This window comes from Pseudochaenichthys georgianus, chromosome 4, assembly GCF_902827115.2.
Source record: "Pseudochaenichthys georgianus chromosome 4, fPseGeo1.2, whole genome shotgun sequence".
Lineage (NCBI taxonomy): Eukaryota > Metazoa > Chordata > Actinopteri > Perciformes > Channichthyidae > Pseudochaenichthys > Pseudochaenichthys georgianus.
In genome coordinates, this window is record NC_047506.1 from 4,004,605 (window position 1) to 4,023,921 (window position 19,317).

The window sequence follows — 19,317 nt, forward strand, 5'->3', positions numbered from 1 at the left end:
GTACCAACTGAACCTGTCTGCAGCTCGAGCTGACGCATCCTGAAAGCTGTATCTGCATCTAACTTCCTGATCTCCAGCTCCCTTCTGAGCTGAAACTCTCGCTCCTCCTTCTCCCACTGAAGACGAGCTCACCTCACTTTCAGCCTGGCATCTAATTTAGAACCAGTATGAGAGGACTCGCTCCACACAAGGGAGGCCATACGAAACACACACACTCATTTTCAACACTTACGCTTAAATCACTCAACAGGCAACATATCCGAGGCTACATAAATATCGACTCTTTCTAATAACAAACTTCCTCAGATCCTGCCTACCACGACTTACCTACCTATCTTCTGGAGCGTGCCGGGCTCGAGGCGACTTTAAAAAGGCAAACATCAGCGGCCGAAACCCTGAAACGCCTGCCCCCAACAGGGAATAAATCCCCACCCAGGATTACCCCGAAAATAAAAAAGGCAAAATAAAAGATGAGTGCCTGAAGGAAGGCCAGGCCAGCTAGACACTCCCCTGTCTAAACTGAGGAAGTCAATGCTGCCAAACACAATAACACTAAACCACAAATACTCACTCTCTTTCTGAAAGATTGGACGAGCCCCCATGTTACGTTCCCTTCTAAATCTAGGGGTACAAAGGGAAGTAACAACACACAAAATAACCGGCCAAGATAAAAAGGAGAGGAAACTGAATGCTGAATCCACAAAGTGAGGTTTTAATAAATAAAAAAGTAAAGAGGCTCACCAGCCAAATTGCAAAACAAACTTAACTAAGGACAACTTTCTTTCAAAAGAATGTGACCAACATAAAATACACAAAGACACACTGGAGCACATCTCCTAACAATTAGCAGAACACAGGTTCAACCAGTGATGGCAGTTTGACACTGAAGCTTCGAACGGAGCTTCAACCCTGGACTTCCTATTCCATAGAAGCAGTGCTTCGAAGCTTGCTTCAAATCACGTGACATGTGACGTCCGAAGCAGCAACTGCTTCATTTCATGAATGAATCACTTGACTGGTTCGCGGTCCATTCACGAGATGCAATGCACTGCCTCGTCTCGATTCTGACAGGTGACAGGTTGAAACAGTTTCAAATTTGAGTGCTTCAACACTTTATGACCGCTCTAAACAATGCGCAATGTGTGGGTTGTTGTCCTAGTTTGCGTTGTTGCTGTTGAGTTGTTGTTGGTATTGCATTTGAATTGTAGTATCATTATAGAGCAAGCCAGGAAGAAAGATAGGTCGTTCTGGCTCGGGAAACACTTCGAAATGTGGAGAAGCTGTGAACAAAAAGACAATTATTAGTAATATAAAAACAGTTCAATATTTCAAGGAATAGATAGCTCAGTAGGTACAGCCGGCGGCCCGAATTCGACGTGTCCTCCGCGCAGCTGGTTCAAAGCCCGGAATGGATGTATTTAATCATTGCTTTTCAACTTTAATAATTGATAAAAGGCCCTCTCCTCCCAAAAAAATGTCCATCACTCTCTATTCTCTTCTCAATAACCCAATACACACAATTATCAATCTTTAATTGTAAATAGAACATGATATTCAGTCTTAGTGTGTGTATCGAATATTTTTCAAGGCAAAGATACGTTAAACCCACAGCAGCCTTGCACTTTGCCAGGAGAGTAGTGATGTTATGTATTGTGCCGAGGCTTCGGAGCGTGTGTCGAGCAATCCCCGAAGCTTTTTGTGAAGCATGTACCGAGGCTTGTATCGTTTTGGGCCAGTGACGTCACCGATGACAAACGAAGCCTCGCTGCCTGTCGATACCACGTGACTGCTTCAGAAAGCCATTCAGATCGGTTGAACCGTTGAACAACGACGCTCATAATACCCATGGATGTACAGTGATGTACCTGAACGCGTTCAATGAACGATCGTTCATGAACGCGTTCATATTTTGGGCGAACGTGAACTGAACGTACTGTATTTCCGCTAGATGAACGTAATTGAGAACGCGTTCATTCTCAGCGCTGTATAACGGCGTTCAAAAGTGCGTTCATTCTCAGAACTGTATTATAACGGCGTTCAAAAGTGTGCCAGATTTCATATGCCTTTCAGCCGAAATCCCAGTTAAAACACACCGTAAACAGGCTTCAAAATAATGCGGAAAACCACCCAATCTGGCAACAGCAAGCTGCCTGTGACGCGTACGCGCCTGTCACCCCTGGCTGTCGCACTAAAATATAAATATACTAAATATATCAGACTCCTCACAACAAACAATGTGGAACCGCGGAACCGGCGAGCATTGAATGAATGAATGAATTAGTATGGACGAAGCCGAGAGCAGCTGCAGCAGCACTCGCTCAGAGTGAGACTCTACGGCAGGGGAACCTCCGGCCTCCGTCCGTATACGGCCCGCGAGACAATTTGGTACGGCCCTCGAGGTAATTTATAAACACACGCAAAAAATAAAAAAATGAAAGAAATCTAGACCGCAAAAAAATTAAACAAGCGAGTGCCTGTTTTTCCTGGCCAAGGTCAGGGTCCTTGAACACAACACGAGCCTAACGTGTCATCACGTGGTATATGTCTCGACTGACAGGGTGCAGTTCTGACGGAGAGCACCAGAACGCCGCTCCAGCACTTCAGAAATTGCAGTACCGATAAGTCCATACACATGCCGCAGTTTCTGCGTGTCTGTGTCTTTAGTTGAAAGCCCAGTGGCGATCTACTCATCTGTCATACTGATCAGACAGTCAATAACTGTGTTGTTATCATTAGCATCTGGTTAGCTAGCTATGCTAACGAATATAAGAAGCTTTGTCTACAACCAGTGAGGTAAAGGCACATCTTTATATGATCATTATAGTTATAAAAAAAATAAGAGAATAAAGTAAACAGGTATAAAATACTATATGACAGTTATTAATAAAGAAGAATACAGTTTGAAAGGGTAGTGATTTGTCAAATATCCATAAATTAAAAGAAAATCTGCTTACAGTTGTGTTTGGGTGTTGAGAGATGTGTCCATAGATCTCCTAATGTTGCTCTCAAAGTGCAACACATCTTCCCAGGGGAGCATGCCCCCCGGACCCCTCTAGAGGAGGTTAGGTCCCCCCCACTTAAATCATGTTCACATGGATAGGAAACTAAATACATTTGCACACATCTTGTGTCCATATCTTTCTGTTTTGGTGGTCACGCCACACCGTGCACGTGCATGCATACGCGAGTCATGGTGAGATATCTGGATTCAGAGGTTGCTTTTTCTTTGCACAGAATGAAATGAATGGGCTGTGATTTTAGTTTTTTTAAGCAGAGGTCAATAACTTGTACGGCCCTCTGAGGATATTGTAAACATTGAAATGGCCCATTAACATCGTACAGGAGACAAATAATAGCTCGCAGCAACTTATTGAAAAAAGAACTATGAACTATAAATTAGTTCATTTTTGAAACCATGAACTTTAGTTCAACATTTTGAATTATGAACTATGAACTGAACTAGTTCATTTTAAAATGTGTGAACTGTGAACTGAACTAGTTCATGTAGAAAGTGAACTTTCCCAACACTGTGGATGTATAACAAGAACCATATTACCCCTCCTGTACCCGGGCCCGGTGACACGATGGAATCAAGAGAGCTCAGACCCTCACTTATAGAGGTCGGAACATGTCATAAGTATTACCAGATACACGCATAAATAAATGTAGGAATAAAAACATCAATAAATACAGGAATAAATATGTTGCAGTGTTTTCAGGGAGCTTTAGTGTGTGTGCTGTGGCTCAGCCTGAAAGCAGTTGACTCATGACGCATGGTCCCTGGTTCAACGACTGAACAATACCTATTTTTTGTTGTTTATAAAGCTACAGCTAAATGAGATAATGTAGTTAATAAATGTATTCTTTGATATGGTTTAGCCTTTCTCCGGCTACAACATGGTTAAGTTTACGAATATTATTAAGGACTATAAATCCCTCTTTACCAGCCTCCTAAGGATTTTCAATCACAATCATTAAACTGGAATAAATACAATATTGTTAACATGAAAATATGATTTAATGTTCGTTGTTTAGAGTTATTCTAAGGCTTTACTCATCGGGAACTCGGTATGAGATCGAGCATACTGTTGAGATGTCCAACCTGCCTGTTTTACACACTTTGACCAACAGGGGGTTTGTGTTCAAATGAAGCCCATGATGAAGCCTCATGAGATAAACCCTTTAGCGAACCAATTGGCTGGAAAGCTTCAAAGCTTCATAAGGCTTCATCTCGCCATCACTACAGGAAAGGTCGCTGTAACTGAGGCCCAATCCCAAACCACTCCCTCGACCCTCCCCCTCCGTGACGGAGTGAACTCCGTCTGTAGGCACACTCACAGCTGAATAAAGTTCCCTCCATTAAGGGTTAAGGGTATAAATACAGCGGCAAGCTTTGGGACGGCCTCCCCTCTCTCCGCAGGAAACGGAAACGGACGTCATGGTGTCCAACCCACATCTGTCGGCTGCATTGACCTGCGTTGCTATCCGTCGCCTGTTAGCGGGTGCAATGGCAAGATCCAACAGAAGGCGCAGAAGGTTGAGGCGCATTTTAGCGATGTGCCAGTGGCAGGTAAACATTTCAATATTGCTAATACAACAATTATCTTCACTTTATTTCTTATATAGTAGCCTATGAACTTTGTATGTGTAATACAAATAGATATTTAGATATATTGTGATATACATTCATTTATTCTTTCCTTATAAGCTATACGTGTATATCTGTATAGTGTCTGTAGACACAGAGAAATGTTGTCAGTAGTTTATAGAATAAAAAAGGAAAGGTTAATTTGACTTGGTCTCAGAATTGTTTACAGAGCTGTGTGTGTGTGTGTGTGCGTGTGCGTGTGTCTTTTACAGGGGGGCAAAGGTCTTTACATGCAGCTCAAAGCTACTGCCCCAATTCTCGCCGTGTATACCAGCCCTGAAGCCTGTCTAAAGAAGGACTTTAGAGTTAAGCGATCTAGTGTGGTGTATTTAGTGCAGATGCTTTCCTCCCCAAAGGACCACGGATGGGGACAAGACATCGAGGTGCTTGTTCTCCTCTACGGCTTGGCCCATGGACTATCGCTCTCTGTGGTGGGTTCAGCATTCGGGATTCCCAAATCGACGGTCCACAGGATCATCAAACACGTCACCGGGAAGATAAAGGCCAACCTGAAGACCCTCATTTCCCTGCCAACCGCAGATGGCTTCTGTCAGCTTGCAAAGAGTCCTGCATTTCACCGTGCTGCTGGTGCGATTGATGGATGCCATATTCGCATCAAACCTCCAGGAAACGAGTACCACAAGGAGTACATCAATTACAAGCTGTTTCCTTCCATCCAGATGCAGGCCATCTGGGACTCAACTGGGAGATTCCTGGATGTCTTCATCGGCTATCCAGGATCCGTTCATGATGCCAGAGTACTGCGAAACAGCCCCATCTTCTGGCACGGTTTCCCCCAGCTGGCTGGTTCCTCCTTGGGGACGGTGGTTATCCCTTTCTGGAAAAACCAGTGGGATTACTCACACCCTACAAGGTCCCTCGCGGCCAGGTGCAGGCCAGATTCACACAGTCCCTGAAATTACAAATCACACTTAAGTTTAAACCGATTTCGTAAGTGAATGGATACATGAATTGACACATGTGTTGTTAGTTTGATTCCGATTTAGATGTGTACATCTTCAAAATAAAAATCTAATGTAATCTTGGCAAATCAAATTAACACGTGTAGATTTATAAATACATGTTCACAAAGCAGGGCCGGCACTGACCAATTTGCTGCCCTAGGCAAGATTTTAGCTGGCGCCCCCCCCCCCACAACTGCAGACACTTACACTTACTATGACTCGCGCGTGCATGGTTGTGGTGTATATTGTGTAATATTGAAGTTGAAAGCATCAATCTGGTGCACTTTGAGGAGATCTATGGATACATCTCTCAACACCCAGATGAAACAGAACTGTAAGTAGATTTTCTTTATGGATATTTTACAAATCACTCCCCTTTCAAACTGTATTCTTGTTTATTAATAACAACTTTTTTGTACTGTCATATAGTATTTTATACCTGTTTTTCACCTATTCTCTTATTTGTTTATAACTATAATGATCATATAAAGGTGTGCCTTTACCTCACTGAGCTGAGGTTATCAGAGCCTCTCAGTCAGGAGAGAGCTCTCTAAAACTCTCCCCCCGCGGGCCGCTTACACAGTAAATTCCAATGTTAATAAAAGCACACACAAGCTGTTTACGTTTTTTGGGAGTTTGATTTATTTTAAATTAACACCAGCCAGAAGGGGAGAATGACTGCAGCCTTCCTCGGGTCCTTTATGGGGGCGCTGATTGGGGATTGGGAGCACCTGGGGAGAGGCTGCACCTGGAGACAATCAGAGGGAGAGAGAGAGACACACACACAAAAGCACACACACACAAGCACCAACTGCGGCACGGAACAGACATGTTTTGGGCAGTGAGAGACCCATAACCAAAAGTATAGTAGGGGACCTTTAAGATTTTCACTGCCCAAATCTATTCTTTGGCTTTTGTGAATGGGATGATAAAACTTTTGCGATAATTTGAATGCTGGCTTTTGTCAGGAAGTTACACAGGTTATAACTCCCTCTCTATTTTATATTCATTGCTATGATCAAATCTCCTTCAAACAGCTGTATCACTTCAAGTTTCTTGCCAAAAACGAACACCTCTTGATCAAGTTATTTTACCATCAACTGATTTTTACTAAATAGAGCTTTACGCGCTATAATGCAACTCTGTGGAACCGCCGTTAACCGAGTGCAGCTAACGAAAACTGGCTGTCCTCAGCTAATGTCAACACAAACTTGTTGTTCACAATAAAGTGGTTCAGGAATCAGTCCTACAGATTATCTGCGTCACACACAATTTTTGTATTTTCCCCAGCGCTCCCTATGATACTACTACCAGTGAAGATCGTGATCGTTGTTCTCACGTCCAGGAGGAAGTTAAAAAGAGACAATGTAGTCTCGAAAGGACAGAGGGTGTCGTTTTTATCATACTGATATTCTGAACAATCTGTGCTGTTGTATTTGCTGTAAGTGTCTCTACTGTAGGCTATTTTTATTATATGTACAGCACTTTGGCTCCACCAAAAATCGTTTATAAATGTGCTATATAAATAAAACTTGATTTGATTTGAAAAGGTTCAAATGGGTAATTTAATAAAGTAACGTGGTTTTGAAACAAACAAAGCAAATCAGGAACACAGCGCCATGTTCGGGAGGGAGGAAGAAGAGAGATCGATTCTACGGGCCCTTCTCACTTCGGTTAAATGGATTCCTTGCGTCCCTCACTTGCGTCGTTTCCCTGCGACTAGTCCCTCCCTCCAGGGAAGCATGGAGGGACGCAAGGAAACCACGAGAAGCAGGGAAATGAGTTTTAAGAGCAATGGGACGTCCTTTCCTCCGGAGCGTCACATGAAGCGACGTCCGTTTGTGATGACGTCGCACAGCTGTTCGTCTGACAGCAGGGCTGCAGTCGAATAGTCCAAGATCAGCTTCTAAGTTCTAACCCTATCGTCTATTCCTTGACCTCTGAGTGAAACGTCACGGGGTTAAGGGATAGTGGATAGGAGAATTCAAAAGGACTTAGGAGAAGAGACTGCGGTACGTTATCCGACGTGTATATGATGCGCCAGCGGACGTCATTGTGTGCGTCTGCTGCTGTGGGGAAACCATGGAAACCACAGTTTTCTATATAGCGGACTACAACATGGATGTTCAATAAGAACGAGGGACTCCTGTGAACTCATCTAGAGACTCTGCACCGTGCTCTGATGCTGCTTTGCTTTATGAACGTGGACAACAGAGAAACAGATTCTTCAGGACCAAAGTTGGAATTGAAATAAAAAATGAAAGTGAAACTTATGCCAGTCACCCTCTCCCTCCGGTCCACATTAATACAAATGATCCCAATACGTATGATTGTATGAACTAAAGATCTTAAAATCAATACAAATGTATTTATTATAAACGTTAGTCCTTAACATCTATCACTGTGTATATCACCATTCAAACATCTTTTAGAAGTTGAACAAACCCCACACAGCTCAGTGAAGACTGAAATGTTGACTTTATTTGATCATTTCAGTAAAAACTAACGTTCATATTTCTCTCTTTGATTATAATACTGATGAACGTTCAAAACAAAGCACTTTGGCAACTTACCACCTATGTTTTAAAATGCTTAATAAGCACCGTAACTTTCATGATATCATTTCTCGGTCATAATCGGTTGTTTCCGTGAACGGCCGACTGTTGAGTGACGGCAAATGCTGCGGCTGCAAGGCATTGTGGGCAGCATTTTCGCTTCTCCTGTCGGTTAGGGAGGTCCAGTGGTTCCTAAGCTAAAGGAGGTTATAAAGGAAGTTTGAAACCTCCTTTCCTATCATTCTCATCATTCTAGAGAATTCGAACAGCACTTATCATGGCTGCCACTGAGGGACTTCCGGGTCATTTCACTCCTTTAGGAAGGTTCCTAAGCTAAATGGACTATTCGACTTCAGCCCAGCTCTGTCCCCGTTATTTCCACAAACACCCCCGCCTCTGTTAGTACACATTTACTGACACAAACATTTGTATCATCTGTTGTAGACCCAAATAAATAAAATAAAATAAGAACTAATTCTCAAAAAAGATAAACGCCATTCTTAAAATGTATAAACGAACAATAGTTTGATTAATATTGATTAGAGTGCACAATAGAAATAAAATAATTGAGAGAAGAAAAGAGATATGTTATCAATCAAAACCCAGTTAGATTAACATTCATTGGATTGCACACTTGTTTGTTTGTTTGGATATGTAGCACATTAACATTTTAATAGCACTTAATGACTGAATGGAAATGACGATAAATGAAAATGTAAAACGAAAAAAGCGATCATGAAAATGTTTCCAATAAATTAAGAAAATGATTTTTGACCACTTTGTTGTTCAGATATATCACATATTTGTAACTAAATGAAACATTAATTGAAACAAAACACGGTATAAACTGAGGAGTGACTCCCGTCAGGTTCATGTATTTTCTTCACTCCGCTGCGAAACTGCTCTCATGTCAAGAACATAGGTCAAGAAGCATCAGATCAGTGCATACACTGCATCGTCCAATCAGTGAGCGATACACAGTAACGGCCCCTACACACGGCGGCGTGCGTTGCCGCGTGGCGGTGGGCGTGTCTTAAGCTTGGGGAGTCAACGCGAGCAGCCCGACCAACAACCAACCACATGAATGTCCCGCCCCGGACATACAAAGCAAAGCATTCATGCTACATCCATGCTGGCTAAATATACTGTCTATGCTTGCTAGCTGTCCATTCAAACGAAGTACACTGGATATAAACTCCCCAAGCAAGCGAAAACCTACCAGTTTCCCCCACTGTCTCTGCCACCTCCCCCCATGCCTGGCTCCTCCGGTTTGTATCCCTGTATGTTCCCTACCGCCACGATCATTTTCTCCTCCTTTTGTTGACATATGGGAAATAACTGCGGTCTGGCTCTCCCAACTTTGAAGGAGTAGATAGCACTTCTCCGCGCCGTTCCTATGAGTTTGCTTTAAAAGAAGGAACACTCAAAACAACCAGGACGAGGGTTAAACAAAAATCTGTTTTAATCATAAAAGGTAATAATGCAATACAATATAATACATTACCATACCATATAAAGCCATATCATATCATATCCGTAATGTAAAGAGTAGGCCTACTCCTGCCCTGATTCACGTGCTGCAAGACCCTCCGGTCTGAGCAGCGCGAGAAGAGAGACAGAACAAAAGGATGAACAGGCTCTCAATACCAACACAGACAGGAAGGGGTGGAGTTTAACGGGTCGTCTTTTCCGGTCATCTCAAACAAACACCTCTGGCATTCACTGTCTCATATTTCTGCAGCCTCCACACACACATCCCCCTACATTCCAGAGATCACAGTTGGGTCTAAAGGATCTTCCCTTGCTCACAAAGATAACTCAAAGATTTCATCTCTCATATCTCCAACTTCTGGTTACACAGACTGCTTATTATTAATACAAAGTAATTAAACCCACACATATACTATTCAAGATATGTAGACTTCCCTGAAACATGAAATGCTAGAGATCTTAAGCAGAATATACTCTCATCCACCCAGCCCCCTGTCCTGCATACCTACACCTCCCCCACAGAGCAATAAAACCCTGTTTACTCTAATCAGCCCTTGTTTATAGCCATTTTAGTCCTCACATTTATGAAAGGATAAAACAGAGAAATCAATATAAAACACAAACACAGGTATTGTTTGAACAGTATTCACTTAACTGCTACTATTGATAATTACCAGAGAAACTCAATGGACCTCTTTTAATATCTGGAAATTGCAACAAGACTTTCTGCCATTTCAAATGTAACACACTTAAATATCAGATGATAATATTCTGCAACATACACCCGGTTTGATTGGCTACTGCTTGTACTGTCAGATTTACATACGAGGGATTTGATTGGCTGACGCCTCCGTCGAGGCAGCGAGCACCTCGAGAGAAGCTACGCTTTGCTCCCACAATGCAGTTCGGCGAATCGTGACGTCACCCCATTCAAAGTGAATGGGCAGAAGCGTTGAAGCGACAACGCACGCCTCCGTGTGTAGGGGCCGTAAGGGGGCGGGGCGAGTGTCTGAGGATTTCATCCAAGGATGGTCTGGTGGTTCCTCGGTTATCGCTCCTCCATTATCGCTCCTCGGTCCTCCGGGAAAAATAAGGCCATTGGGACGCTACCATAGACTGTATATATACGCTATACTCAGACGCTACTCAAGATGGCGCAGACAAATCAACTTCCGGTGAGACCGAGACAGAGGAGCGAGGAAATGAAACATAAGAGAAGTGAGAAGGGCCCTACGTGTAGCGAGCAATGGCGGCTCTGACGAAAGGGAGTCCTCCCTCCTCGAGTTCTCTGTGTCTGATATCGCGTAAATCAGAGGATTTAGACGTTGTGTGTTCATTGTATAACTCCACACGCCTTTTATCCTCGTATTCTCATTCATGCCTTTTTATTTAATGCATTTTAACGGCTGTAATCATTTTTAGCGTGAAACCGGAAGTGAGGTTATTGTAAACAGCGGGGACGCCTTTCAATAAAGCTTTTCAAAATACAACTGTACATTCATTTAACGTTAGCCACAAGCCAATGCTAACCGTAAATGAAGTATTTTCAGAATAAAACAGTTTTAAGCTTACAGTATGTTTAATCTAAATTTCGTCATTTAAACATTGATTTTAATTTCTTACACCAGTCACTAAGTGACACCAGTAACTGTAAAAAAGAAAAACTGTCAAGAGTATCGGTTCTCAGGTCCTCCCTAATGAGAACAGCTGCAGTTGTGGTATCTGAGATAATTTCATTTTTGATTTACATAAACAAATTCCTAATTATCCGCAAAGGCTACCACCTTTTGTCAAATCCTCTCAGTTTCTCCAGCACAGCCAATGTCTAGCAGACTGGCTCCCTCCGTCCCAGAGGAATCAATCATTTTAAATGTCAGACATGCAAAATTGGGTCTGCTCCAAACTCGAGCTCAGTGGCGGCGGCTTCTTCCAGGTGAGAACAAAACGAATACTTTCTCGCCCCGGGTTTTTAATACGGTGGTGGATAGATTTGCACATTGGGTCAAACATATAGGACAGCTGACACACCATGAGTGTTAGAATGAGCCTCGGCTCTACGATCATTATTATGATCATCAGTCCGACTCCGATCTGAGTTTAGTTTCAGTGTGTGACTCGATGACAGCTGATAGAGAAGGTGGACTCAGGGGAAATATATTACATGTAACCAGTGGCGGCTGGTGGAAAATATTTTTGGTGGGGCTGTTGATATAGTGAGTAAAACATTTTTTTTTGGGAGAAATGACCCCTTAAATTAGGACTTCTGGTGATGTAATGGCGCGTTTCCAGTGCAGCGCGGAGCTCGCTTTAATGCTGCGTTCAGACCGGACGCGATGCGAATATTCGCTTCGCTCTAAACGCTCCTATCGCATCGCTCTAGTCGCTCGAGTTTCACCGCGGCTGCCAGCTGTGTTTACTCGCATCATTCAAACAAGACGCGCTGGCTCGGGAGCTACAACTAAAACAACATGAACATATTTGACCGTGATTAAATTGTAATACACGTTTCTAAATGATGCCGACGTAACAACATACTGATACCGGTTAGTAAAAACCATGAATTAATGCTTTGACAAGTCTGCAGACAGACGGCAGGCGAAAAACCTTTTAGAATGCTTGTTTTCTGAATGGAGCTTGGCTAAGCTAAGGTTATATCCGACCGTCCACACTCACAACAACGGCCTACAGACATAAATAAACCAGCGACTGTATTCTCCATGACACAGACAGTCTGTGGTTTGTACTTGTTTAACTTTGGTCTAGTTTCTGAACAGATCGTATCTGTCCCCGGCTGTTTGAAGAGCAAGCATGGGAAACAAAAGACAGTATTTACCTGTTTGCATTGTTTGCATCCAGCTAGCCATGTGAGAAGCCTTGTTGATACGTTTTGTCTTTTTCACGAGCTTGCTGTGATATATACAAATCGGGTTGGTCCGGTCCAAGGTCTTTAAGTATCAATTTATCTCCCAAACTTCTCCTTTCGAAAGGATTGGAGAGTAGCTCTTGCACGGAATTGGGTCCACCTGCACACCATTCTCATCCAACTACTGCGTCACCTTGGTCACTCACGAGTCTAAACAACAACTCACGTAAGCAACGTGGGCTCCAACGTGAGCGCCCTCGTGACCAAAATATTTGACGGCGCTGATTGGCTGAAATTATGTTTTGGCGGCACAGTTTACTATTGAGACTTTTGCAACGTGCTGGTTGCTGCTGTTTGGCTCGGGGGCTCCGCCCGGTAATGATAAACTAATGCCATGGGCAAGGCCAGGCAGGAAACAGGTGACTTATCAGTAACTTTAGACATCGTAACACAATTTTAAACGAGATTTTATTGTAGATCATACATTTTAGTGATACCAATTGTATGATATTTACCTTTTTCATTAAAAATAAAAATATAAAATATATATATTTTTTTTAATATATTTTTTTTAATTACATGTTTTTTTTAAATATATTTTTTTGTATGTGGGAAGAGGTGGGGCGGCACCCCTAGCGCCCCTATGGGCCGGCCGCCACTGCATGTTATGCTCCGCTATTAAAGCAAACAAGGATTATATTTTCATAATCAACTGCAGCGGATAACTTATTATTAAATTAGTAAAGTTTTGCACATTTACAATCATATCACCATATGTTTGTAGTATTTTTATAAAAAACAACGGAAAGTTCATACACATTAACGTGCAAATAACACCAATGATGGGGCCTGCAAGCTACATAAATGTCATATGCTAACTTTAGGTTGATTTATGCCACTGTTCTTACTACCTTCAGTAGCTAACTAAATGTATTCTTTGATAGCATTATCACTGCCACAAGTTGAAAAAAGTCTAGTGTGTCCCATACAGATTTAAATGAAAAATAATTGTTATAACTAAAGAAATTGTCATGGTAAAGAGGCAACATGTTTCCTCCTCGTCTGTTCTGCACAAACCTTAGTCTTGTGCTTTGTTGTTCAGACCATAATTATGTTATGTTATGTGACTTTATTGATAAAATAAGTATAATAAATTGCAATACAGTTGGTGAATGTGTTAATGTAGCATTAGTGTCTTCTCTAGGAGGGAGAAAAGGTATTCCATTATTTTAGTTTTGTTTAATTGACAGTGTTTTAGAGTCTCTTTATGTCCTAGAAAGTGGTTTGTGGATACGTCATCAACTTCCACTCAGTCACCACACTTCAGAATGTCAACTTGACTGACAGCCACCAGGGCCACAAAATCACACTCTCACACTCCCGTGGTGTGGAGCTTTGGCAGCCATTACATGCCACAGTGTGTGTGTGTGTGTGTGTGTGTGTGTGTGTGTGTGTGTGTGTGTGTGTGTGTGTGTGTGTGTGTGTGTGTGTGTGTGTGTGTGTGTGTGTGTGTGTGTGTGTGTGTGTGTGTGTGTGTGTGTGTGTGTGTGTGTGTGTGTGTGTGTGTGTGTGTGTGTGTGTTAATTTGTGAGTATTACAGGGACACGCTTCACTATCTCAATATCCGTATAATAATTGTAATGTAAACACGTGTCATGCAGCGGGTACTTTTGCTGTCATTGGATTCCCACTCTAAGGAAACTCATTTGTCACTCTTTAATGAGGAAATACTTTGCCTCTGCCAGCAGGATGGAGATCATATAACAGTATACATACATGTATATCATCTGACTATAGCCTGACTGACTTGACTATATAGAGTAATTACGTTCCAATCAGTGTCCTCGGAAGTGGACCAGGAGATGACAGCCAATGACGTTGGGGCAACCACACAGCTCATTTACATAATCACACACACAGCTGCAGACAATCCCAGACAGGTTACGGAGCAGGCAGAAACAGCAGCCGTAACAAGAGTTTTCACAGGTCTCTGTACAAAATCAAGAAAACAACTCCAACTCATCCAGAACGCTGCTGCCAGAGTCCGCACCAAAACTAGGAGAATTTACCCCAGTTCTCAAAAAGCTGCACTGGCTTCCTATTACACAAAGGATACAATTCAAAATCCTACTTTCAACATACAAAGCACTTAATGGATTGGGACCAAAATACATGTCAGAGATGCTGCACTGTTACGAGCCAGCCAGAGCTCTCAGATCAACAGGAGCGGGTGTACTCGCCCCCCCCCAGAGTCAGAACTATTTGCAGAGGCAGCTTTTAGTTTTTTGAACCATAAGCCTGGAACAAACTGCCTGAAATTCTGAGGTCTTAAAAACCTTTGTTTTTAATGCAGCCTCAGTGTTTCCCACAGAATTTGATTCTATTTGTGGAATCCCCCCCCCCCCCCCCCCTCAAATAACAAAATACATGTGAGTTCATGGCTACTGTAGCAGACAACGTTCTTCTTGCTCTGTGTTGCGTTGTTAATGCGTGAGACACACCGGAGTTGAGGATCTGTGGGGTTTATTCTCCCAAAAATATAATTTACAATTTAGGCATTTAGCAGACGCCTTATTCCAAAGCGACTTACAATGACCAATTACAGGGACATTCTCCCTGGAGTAACTGAGGGCTAAGTGCCTTACTCAAGGGCACACTAGTGGTGGTGTTCCAGGCGGGATTTGAACTCGCAACCTTCCGATCATCAGCCCACCTCACTATCCATTAGACCACCAAAAAAAGAAGAAGCCTATCCCGAGATCCTTTAATCGTGCCTTATCATTGCACTTTTAGTTGTAGCCAGTATTTTATCGCTTTTATGAATCGTCATTTTGATATAGTGCATGTGGACTTTTAATGGCCGGTTGTGTATGTTTGATGTATCAGGACTGTTGAGTTATTATTTGACTTGACGTAAAGCACTCCTATTTATTCAGTTTTGACTTCAGTCTTATTTGTCTAAAACGTTGTTTTTTTTTTTTAAATCTTTGGCGAGGTTGTATTAATACTCATACTATCTTGTCTGTTATGATCTTTTATGTAACTTTATGCCTGTACTAATTCAAAAAGATGATTATAACATGTAGAATTTGTCTCTTATGTTTAGGTGCATGTTATGTTGCTTTAGTTTGGTGCATTTACAGTGGGGCAAAAAAGTATTTAGTCAGCCACCAATTGTGCAAGTTCTCCCACTTAAAAAGATGAGAGAGGCCTGTAATTTTCATCCTAGGTACACTTCAACTATGAGAGACAGAATGGGGGGAAATAATCCAGGAAATCACATTGTAGGATTTTTAATGAATGAATTGGTAAAATAAGTATTTGGTCACCTACAAACAAACAAGATTTCTGGCTCTCACAGACCTGTAACTTCTTCTTTAAGAGCCTCCTCTGTCCTCCACGCGTTAACTGTATTAATGGCACCTGTTTGAACTCGTTATCAGTATAAAATACACCTGTCCACAACCTCAAACAGTCACACTCCAAACTCCACTATGGCCAAGACCAAAGAGCTGTCAAAGGACACCAGAAACAAAATTGTAGACCTGCACCAAGCTGGGAAGACTGAATCTGCAATAGGTAAGCAGCTTGGTGTGAAGAAATCAACTGTGGGAGCAATTATTAGAATATGGAAGACATACAAGACCACTGATAATCTCCCTCGATCTGGGGCTCCACGCAAGATCTCACCCCGTGGGGTCAAAATGATCACAAGAACGGTGAGCAAAAATCCCAGACCCACACGGGGGGACCGAGTCCATGACCTGCAGAGAGCTGGGACCAAAGTAACAAAGGCTACCATCAGTAACACACTACGCCGCCAGGGACTCAAATCCTGCAGTGCCAGACGTGTCCCCCTGCTTAAGCCAGTACATGTCCAGGCCCGTCTGAAGTTTGCTAGAGAGCATTTAGATGATCCAGAAGAGGATTGGGAGAATGTCATATGGTCAGATGAAACCAAAATAGAACTTTTTGGTAAAAACTCAACTAGACGTGTTTGGAGGAGAAAGAATGCTGAGTTGCATCCAAAGAACACCATACCTACTGTGAAACATGGGGGTGGAAACATCATGCTTTGGGGCTGTTTTTCTGCAAAGGGACTGATCCGTGTAAAGCAGGGGTGCCCAACCTTTTTTGAACTGAGAGCTACTTTTAAAGTTGCCAGTCTGCCGAGATCTACCAGTCCAAATAGAGAGGCATAGCCATTACTGACAGCCTACTGCCAGGTAAATACACACTTCCACTTGTATAAAACTGACCTTTGTACGATTAATACTTCATAAAATACTGCAGATCCTTTATCTTATTTCTACACAAGTATTTAACTGAAGTTACACAACAGTGTTGTTGATACAGAGTTGGAGTTTATTCACACGTCACTACAGTGGGTAATGTTTTCAAGAAACATTGAACTGTGCTGCCACATATGACACAGGAAAAAAAGAAAAGACTCTGAACCCTTTCTTTGCCATTATATAAAAATAGTGTTGCGACAAAAGTATAAATTAGGCTTACTAATAAGACAACTCAGATCTTAAGCTACACAGGAATCTGCTGCCAAAGTGTAATAAAAGAGACAAAGATAATAGAATAAAAACCTTTTTTTGTTGCATTTTATTAGAGTATAAAAAGAAATGCCTTTAAAATAGGATGCAATCAACACTAGTTTCTTAACCTGAATTGATAATAGACTATAATCAATTTAAGTTTGCATTCTTATACCATTTTGTACAATACTTATAATGAATAAGTTCAAACAAACTAAAACTTACAGCTGATTAATAACGGTATCTAACTTGAGTTTTTATTATATCAAAAACCTGTTGAAATGCTGCTGTTATTTTTATTACGCGTCGGCAGCCTCCAGGAAAGCTTCTTTCACAACTTCGCCAACTTTGAAAGACTTCATGTGTTTCGCAAGAACGTGACTGACACGTTAAGATGCTATGGTAGCAGCCTTGCTCTTGTTGTTGGGCCTGGTCGGTGAAAATGGACTGCTGTGCATTTAGCTGTCCTCTCAGGCCCCTCCCCTTTTGGGAGCGTAGGGCAGAATTAGGAGGGAATTCCGTCTCGTAGCGTTTGTGCACGGTTTTGAAATGCCGCTCCTAAATTACCCTTCTTCGATAAAGCCACGCTCACATTGCAGATGAGACAGATGGACTTTGAATTGGAATAGATACAAAAATAATCATCCTCCCACTAGGAGTGAAAATTATATATTTTGGATTTCTTTTTTTTTTCACGGACAAGTCAGCGCCTACTGCCCACCAGCCACGCCCCGACACATGGGGTCACGCCGGCCAATCACAACGCTTTGATGCGTTCAAGTGCATTATTCTGGTTCAGGAAGTTTATGTTATAGGACATTCATTTCTATTTTTAGACACATCTCGCGATCGACTGGGAATCTCACGGGTCGATGGCGATCAACCGGTTGGGCACCCCTGGTGTAAAGGAAAGAATGAATGGGGCCATGTATCATGAGATTTTGAGTGACAACCTCCTTCCATCAGTAAGGGCATTAAAGATGAAACGTGGCTGGGTCTTTCAGCTTGACAATGATCCCAAACACACCGCCCGGGCAACGAAGGAGTGGCTTCGTAAGAAGCATTTCAAGGTCCTGGAGTGGCCTAGCCAGTCTCCAGATCTCAACCCCATAGAAAATCTTTGGAGGGAGTTGAATGTCCGTGTTGCCCAGCGACAGCCCCAAAACATCACTGCTCTAGAGGAGATCTGCATGGAGGAATGGGCCAAAATACCAGCAACAGTGTGTGAAAACCTTGTGAAGACTTACAGATAACGTTTGACCTCTGTCATTGCCAACAAAGGGTATATAACAAAGTATTGAGATGAACTTATATATACTTATTTTCCACCATCATTTGCAAATAAATTCTTTAAAAATCAGACAATGTGATTTTCTGGATTTTTCTTCTTTTTTTCTCATTTTGTCTCTCATAGTTGAGGTATACCTAGGATGAAAATTACAGGCCTCTCATCTTTTTAAGTGGGAGAACTTGCACAATTGGTGGCTGACTAAATACTTTTTTGCCCCACTGTATAGGTATTTAGGCATTTTGAGGAGAGTCGCTTGGTGTGAGACATTTTAGACTCGAGTGTACTTGTTGTTTTGTGTATTTCCTGTATATTTGAAAACAAGATGTTTGTATTAAGGTGTTCACCCTTCTGACAAAAGTCTAAAACAATTTGCGAAGTGCCAGTCACAGCGAGTGTGTGATTGCAGCCTTTGAGAGGACTGAGAAATGCCTCGCACACACTCTGTCGCTCAATATCTGCCAGGCAAACAAAACCAAGCCGCATGGTGTGTGTGTTCCAAGTTTTTTATTGTTAACTAGAAAAAAGTATTTGCCCACTTCCTCCACCCGAGTCTACATCAAATAAATCCACTGTCACCGTACGACAAGTCATCTCCCAATGCAGAAACAGTATTTCACTACAATCACAGTGTGTGCTGTGGGTAAACAGTGTTTCAAAAACAGCAGATGAAACTCAATCAAATAGTAGTCATTGGTAAATGTACAATACAACTGTGTAGCAGTATAAACTCTATATACATTTAACAAAAGAGCAGCCAAAACTACTTAACAAACACATGGCCAGTTATTTAAATAATTTCATTGTCTTTTTTTACTTAATGCTCAATAGTAGAGGAGCTCTCGCTTCTAATCAAAAACATGTTTAAATCCCCCTTTTCCACACAATTGTATAAATAACACGCACGTATTTCTCACTGCGACCTCATTAATATTCTTCACCCAGCTTGTCCACCGTCTC